Source organism: Babylonia areolata, chromosome 21 (assembly GCF_041734735.1).
Source record: "Babylonia areolata isolate BAREFJ2019XMU chromosome 21, ASM4173473v1, whole genome shotgun sequence".
Taxonomy (NCBI): domain Eukaryota; kingdom Metazoa; phylum Mollusca; class Gastropoda; order Neogastropoda; family Buccinidae; genus Babylonia; species Babylonia areolata.
Window position 1 is genome coordinate 41,901,750 of NC_134896.1, and position 7,722 is coordinate 41,909,471.

Genomic DNA, 7,722 nt, shown 5'->3' on the forward strand with positions numbered 1-7,722 from the left:
TTATATGTCTTCCATTTGATTAACACTCTCTCTCTCTCTCTCTCTCTCTCTCTGTATAGGTATGTGATCCTCTGTATTTGTGTGTGTGTCTCAGTGTCTTTGATATGTGTGTCTATGATGTGTGTTTACATGTCTGTTTGTAATGTGTGTGTGTGTGTGTGTGTGTGTGTGTGTGATGTATGTGGTGTACATCTGTAATATAGTGTGTGTCTGATGTATGTATACATGCCTATTTGTGATGTGGTGTGTCTGTAATATGTGTGTCTATCTGTGATGTTGTGTATGTGTGCGTCTGTGATGTCGTCTTGAGCAGCTTACTAACTTGTACATTTTTGCACCGTGAATTTTGTACATGTCTCTTGCAAGACACTGCAGTGATGTTAGATTTTCTAAAGGCATTCAACTCATTCTTGCCACGCCATGAGAAAAGAAAATATATAACTTCTGTTCATGTTGTAAACATGTGGAACTCACTACCACTTGCGATTTGCGAAAGATACTAACAGTTTTAAGAACTTGTCTTGTCTATAATCCTGTGGTAATCCCTATACAGGGCAACAATCCACAATAAGGGGGTGTGCTCTAGATGACTGATGTCTGTGTGCGACTGTTACACCCCCTAGTTCAGCCAGGGGAACCTGGGCCCCACACAGCATGAGTCAAAAGAAAAAGAAAAAGAAAACAAAACAAAAAAAACCCTGTCCTGTAGTGCCTGAGGCTCGCAGCCAGGCCTCAGTCCTGGTCTTGAATGACTGAGGGGAAATGGCTGAGATAATGTGGTCTGGAATCTGGTTCCACAGGCGGATAGCTGAAGGGAAGAAGGAGTGCCTGTGTGAGTCAGTGCGGGAGAAGGGTACCTGTTGTTTCTCTGGGTGGCCTTGGACAGTTCTGATTGTCCTCAGTAAAGTACCTTTCAGGGGTGCCACCTCAACCAAGCCACCCATGATCTTGTACATCATGGTGGCCTTGGCTACAGCGCGGCGCAGTTTGAGGGGGTTGAGTTCCAGCCTGGTGATAAGCTCAGTTGCACTGGTGGTGGGGTGGAAGTCATGCATAATTCTCCAAGCTGGTTGTGAGATACTGTTTCAGGGGGTCCCAGACTGGCACAGCATATTCTAGGATGGGCCCCACAAGCCCCTTGTAGCATGTTGTCTTGGTGGTGTAGGGGCATCCCCTCAGGTTCCTATACATAAAGGCACTGGTCTTGTCTGCCTTTGCTGTTGTGGCCTGGATGTGTACTCCCCAGTGAAGGTCTTCAGACAACTCTATGCCCAGGTATTTGGCTTTCTCCACCTTCTGGAGTTCCTCATTATGTAGAAAGTAGTGGTAGGGAAGGGCTTTTTCTTTCTTGTCACTGAGAGGACATGACATTTGCTGGCATTGAATGACATTTGCCAGGTCTTCTCCCAATGATCATGTTCGTTCAGATCTTCTTGGAGGGCGTTGGTATCTGCTTGGGACCTGATCTGCCGGTATGCGTTTGTCTCTGAGTTCTTTATATTTTGGATGAACAAGTATAAGATGTACCTCTGTTTCTTGAACGGAACAACAAAACGAGCAGTTTTAGATACCAACGAAACATTCTGACAGTAACGCAAGCGGTTGGGCTTCAAAGGGGAGACACCAATCAGTCTAAGCCGTGTCACTGCATCTCGCACCTTTTTGTGACGAACATTATCACCAAATATGAACTAATGGAAAACTACGGCTTGAATGAACTATAAAAAGAAAACCAGTCTCCAGTAGTTATCTCAAAATGGCCACCGAGTCTTGCTGATAACATTCATCAATTCAATCTACTTTTAAGATTTGATAGAAATCGACTACAGTCTCCAACACCCTGGCTCTGCCATACATGACGAAACTCATAACGACGACATAAAAGATTACTATAATAGTTTATACAATCGATGCCTATGTTATCTTATTTTGATTATGCAAAGTTAGTAACATGGTATGAGCTATTAAGAGGAGTCTATTCAAAGGCATTATTAACAAAAAACAACAACAACAAAAAAACAAACAAACAAACAACAACAAAATAAAAAAACAAAAACAGCCACGTAGCCAGTGGCCTATTTAATACATGTAACATTAATATTTGTGAAAAGAGGATATCGACCAGTTTCTCATAAACTAACGTGTTCGGAGAATGGATTCTAACATTAAGAAACCTTTTCATAGAAAAGAGATGAACAGATTTCCTTCCGTTAGCATCCCAGATTTCAGCACCATAGGTTAACATGGGCTGGACCTGTCCAACCAACAGTTTAAAGACACCGGCACTAGGAGACCTGTTTCCAATGGACCACAGAATTTTGAAGATAGTAATTACACATTTTTTGGCACGACCGGCCATATCTTCGAGATGTTGATAGTCAGTCGTGTCCGACTACGACCATCAGAACAGTAGAGGAGGCAACTGCTGTCCTGACCATCTTGCCTCGCAGTTTGAGTCAGTCCTTCACAGCTTGAAAAGACTTAGCTGTAAATGACTTGCCATTGCAATGGAGGAACCGTTGATTATACAGCTCTCACTTTGCTGTTGGCCCAACTGTAAGCTTATGTCAATCTGTGATGTAAGCTGATCATTGCTCGGGAGTATGTTGGTAAGAAATGTGAGTATCAGTGGAAAGGAATATTCCCAAGTACTTATAGGCCTACATGTTGACTATCGAAAGTTTCGGATCACCATATTATGATAATTTTTCATGCACTGAGATAGACCCACCATTTCTTAATACAATAATGTTCACAACAAGGTTAAGACGCTTGGAAGTGCTACATAAAAAAACTTTGAAAAATATTTGAGTTTGTAAACCGCTACTGGTACTAGAATAAGTGCTACATCCTCTGCGAAAAACCATGATTAAGATTTCCATGAATTCAGGGTTAAGTTGAAGACCACGGCATGTTTTCCTGCACGTATCATTTCCGCAAGCTCATTAGAAGGGAAAAATAAATTTGGGCTACAAATTTCTTGTTTAAGTCACGGGGGCACATAAACGCTTCAGTGACATTCCCACCCACACTTGCTATAGCTTCAACAAGATCGTACTACATTAAACATTTTGTCATTTCTCTTATTTTCTTCAAAACACACCACGCTTTAAAAAAAATCTTTTAAAAGAACCATAAATACAGCAACATAAAGTTGTTGGGTTTTTTTATGTCTTACTGACTGTTTCTGTATTTACGCCGTCAAGGTGAAAATTTGATCAATCATTGTAGTACTATATCTGTTTTGAAAACCTGCATGGGTTTCATGAACTACATTCTTTTATTCTGCCCACTGCAGAAGTCTTTTATCTAGTATGTAGCTGTACAGTTATAACTAACTCTGTAGTTATTTGTATCAGTTATTAATCAGGGACGTTTGTATCACCTTCTTATGCAATGGTTGAATGAGGGACTGTCCATGCATCAGTATATAAACCAGAACAGAAAAGGGTATTAAAGTATTTGGCGGCGAAAAATGTTATCATTTGCGCTGACGGATAGCACGAATAATTCCATCTGGTCCGGGTCCTTTACCCTTTTTTCAGAGCTATAATGGCTTTCAAAACCTCACATTTATTCATGTCACATTCAAGAGCATCAGCATTATCATCATCAGTCTCCCACAATTATGTCATCATCATGTCATTGTCACCAAAACTCTCTTCATCAACATCAATGTTACCACCGCCATCACAGCTAACCCCCCCACCACCACCACAACCATTAACGTTACCATAAATATCATCATCTTCAATCTACCATCCATCATCACCTTCACCACCATAACCATCCTCACAACTACCATTAACGTCATCATCATCATTATCATCATCATCATCATCATCATCAGTCATCGCTACCAACACAATCCTCACCACTACCATCAACGTCACCATCATCACCAACACAATCCTCACCACTACCATCAACGTCACCATCATCACCAACACAATCCTCAGCACTACCATCAACGTCACCATCATCACCATCATCACCAACATCATCCTCACCACTACCATCAACGTCACCATCATCACCATCATCACCAACATCATCCTCACCACTACCATCAACGTCACCATCATCACCAACATCATCCTCACCACTACCATCAACGTCACCATCATCACCAACATCATCCTCACCACTACCATCAACGTCACCATCATCACCAACATCATCCTCACCACTACCATCAACGTCACCATCATCACCAACATCATCCTCACCACTACCATCAACGTCACCATCATCACCATCATCACCAACACAATCCTCAGCACTACCATCAACGTCACCATCATCACCAACATCACCAACACAATCCTCACCACTACCATCAACGTCACCATCATCACCATCATCACCAACACAATCCTCAGCACTACCATCAACGTCACCATCATCACCATCATCACCAACACAATCCTCAGCACTACCATCAACGTCACCATCATCACCAACATCACCAACATCATCCTCACCACTACCATCAACGTCACCATCATCACCAACACAATCCTCACCACTACCATCAACGTCACCATCATCACCATCATCACCATCATCACCAACATCATCCTCACCACTACCATCAACGTCACCATCATCACCATCATCACCAACACAATCCTCACCACTACCATCAACGTCACCATCATCACCATCATCACCAACATCACAACATCATCCTCACCACTACCATCAACGTCACCATCATCACCATCATCACCAACATCATCCTCACCACTACCATCAACGTCACCATCATCACCAACACAATCCTCACCACTACCATCAACGTCACCATCATCACCATCATCACCAACATCATCCTCACCACTACCATCAACGTCACCATCATCACCAACACAATCCTCACCACTACCATCAACGTCACCATCATCACCATCATCACCAACATCATCCTCACCACTACCATCAACGTCACCATCATCACCAACATCATCCTCACCACTACCATCAACGTCACCATCATCACCAACATCATCCTCACCACTACCATCAACGTCACCATCATCACCATCATCACCAACATCATCCTCACCACTACCATCAACGTCACCATCATCACCAACATCATCCTCACCACTACCATCAACGTCACCATCATCACCATCATCACCAACACAATCCTCACCGCTACCATCAACGTCACCATCATCACCAACATCATCCTCACCACTACCATCAACGTCACCATCATCACCAACATCATCCTCACCACTACCATCAACGTCACCATCATCACCATCATCACCAACATCATCCTCACCACTACCATCAACGTCACCATCATCACCATCATCACCAACACAATCCTCACCGCTACCATCAACGTCACCATCATCACCAACACAATCCTCACCGCTACCATCAACGTCACCATCATCACCATCATCACCAACACAATCCTCACCACTACCATCAACGTCACCATCATCACCATCATCACCAACACAATCCTCACCGCTACCATCAACGTCACCATCATCACCAACATCATCCTCACCGCTACCATCAACGTCACCATCATCACCAACACAATCCTCACCGCTACCATCAACGTCACCATCATCACCATCATCACCAACACAATCCTCACCGCTACCATCAATGTCACCACCATAAACTATTTGTAACTATAGCCTTTTTGTTTTCAGTTTAACAATGCATTGAATTCTTTTCGCTTTTCATTGTAGGATCATCTGTCTGCAACATCATGTTTCCTACTGAGTGTTTTCAACTGCCTTCTCCGTCAAAAGTGTTCTATTTTGTCAGCATTCTAAGTCAAACCACAATTGTTTTCTCTCTTTTCAGAAACAGAAACAAGGAGATCCTGGGGAAGAGACAGAGAGAGAGAGAGAGAGAGAGAGACAGAGAGAGAGACAGAGAGAGAGAGAGAGAAACTCTGATAGGTAGTGAACAAGCCATTTACACACGCATGACAGCGTCAAGTTACGGATACAATAAGTGTTGTCCCTTGACACGTGTGTTACTTTCGAAACCAGTTTCCTGTTTTATAACAGCCTGTGTCTCTCGGCCTCTTTGCCTCACTGCTTTTGTAGTCCGTGTCTGTTTCGCTCGCATATGGAAGCAACAGCAGCATATAGATATGCTTACTGTTTGTTCAGAAGGCATCTTTTTCAGTGTCTCATGAATATATAAATCTGAATCTGAATCTCTCTCTCTCTCTCTCTCTCTCTCTCTATATATATATATATATCTGTTATATACCTATAAGTTGAAGTCCTATTTTAGCACCCTAAATTCAGAAATCTATTTTATCGGCAATTTGTGTGCATCAGTGTAACATACTAGTAGTGAAACGATATTACCATTAGCAGATATTGTAACCCATTTTCAGTGGATTTTAAATCTTAATCTTGTACGTTGTTTTATATAATTTCGATGCGGATTCAGTCACTAAACGAACGTGCCACCATCCTGGTTTGTTTCCCCCCCCCCCATTTGTGGTCCCTCTAACCATGAAAATATTACCAACAGGTGCAATAATTATACATATATTGAAAAAAAAATGTATATAATTATGCATATATGTTTTATATATATATATATATTTACATAAACATATATACACTTTTTTTTTTCAATCAGTCGCTAACATACGGATGAAAAACACTTACCCAAAGCACAGCTTTTCGTCTCTCATACACCGACCGAGACAAAAGCCGAAGACCTCCAGTGACCGGCTAGTCGGCGAGCCAGAGACAAATCAGTTCCGCGCAGCAGCAGGAAGAGAAGTTATACCGTTCCGGCCCCAGTGTCCGCCGATGCTGCAGCGGTGGTGGGTGGACCCGTCTGTTCACTGACCGCGTAGAGCAAGGGTTAACGAAAGGGGGCACAGTTGATCAAAAACAGCAACCCGGATATATTCTACGTGGCGTGCCGTGCTGTGCTGTACCGTGTGCCGTGCTGTGCTGTGCGTGTATGTCAGTTTTACACCACCGCACGCACGCGTACGTATGCCTGGCCTCAGGTGCCCCCCTCCCCTCCCCTTCCCTCACCACCCCACCCCTCAAACCCCCTTTCAACTCCCTCCCCCCTCCTCCCCAACCGTCGCCTAGCCCCCACATTCACCCTCCCTTCCACAGACAACAGATTAAAATTTTGACAACAACAACAACAACAGCAACAGCAACAACAAAGGTGTCAGCCATTTATCTTCCAAACCATTCTCGATCCTTCTGATCACCCACCACCACCACCACCCTCACCTCCGACTTTGATCCCCCCCCTTCTCTCTTTCTTTCTCTGTGCGCGTGTGGAGAAAGAGTTGTCAGTACAGAAGCCATTCATTACTGAACTAAACTGATGTTGTTCTTTGGTGTCCGTGCTCTCTCTCTCTCTCTCTGTGTCTGTCTCTCTGTCTCTCTGTCTGTCTGTCTGTCTCTCTGAGTCTGTGTGTGTGTGTGTGTGTGTGTGTGTGTGTGTGTGTGTGTGTGTGTGTGTGTGTGTGTTGCTGGACTGACACGAATTAACCAAACAACAGAAAAAAAACACCCAACTGACTGACATTTTGTATGCGCTACAGAAACACGCTATTTCAGTTCACCATGGCTTAACAGTTAACCGTATTAGAATTGCTTTTTCAGCTGATACAGGAGTCCATTGCGTTTGGGAATCATCACAATCATTGAGTTAACTTATATTCAAGGGGAGGAAGTTATCAGCGCGTCG

The 7,722-nt window shown here is 43.3% G+C and overlaps 1 protein-coding gene across 2 annotated transcripts in view; it reads right to left on the reverse strand.

The window, feature by feature from the left end:
* Nucleotides 1-7,722, reverse strand: part of LOC143296525 (thioredoxin domain-containing protein 16-like) — a 390,867-nt gene that overhangs the window by 47,290 nt on the left and 335,855 nt on the right. The window contains exon 2 of one of the 2 annotated variants that reach the window (XM_076608527.1): nucleotides 6,669-6,714. The gene's annotated coding sequence lies outside the window, so the exon portion shown is untranslated. Of the gene's footprint in view, nucleotides 1-6,668; nucleotides 6,929-7,722 lie in introns of those variants that run through there. The other variant, XM_076608526.1, reaches the window with a different exon arrangement.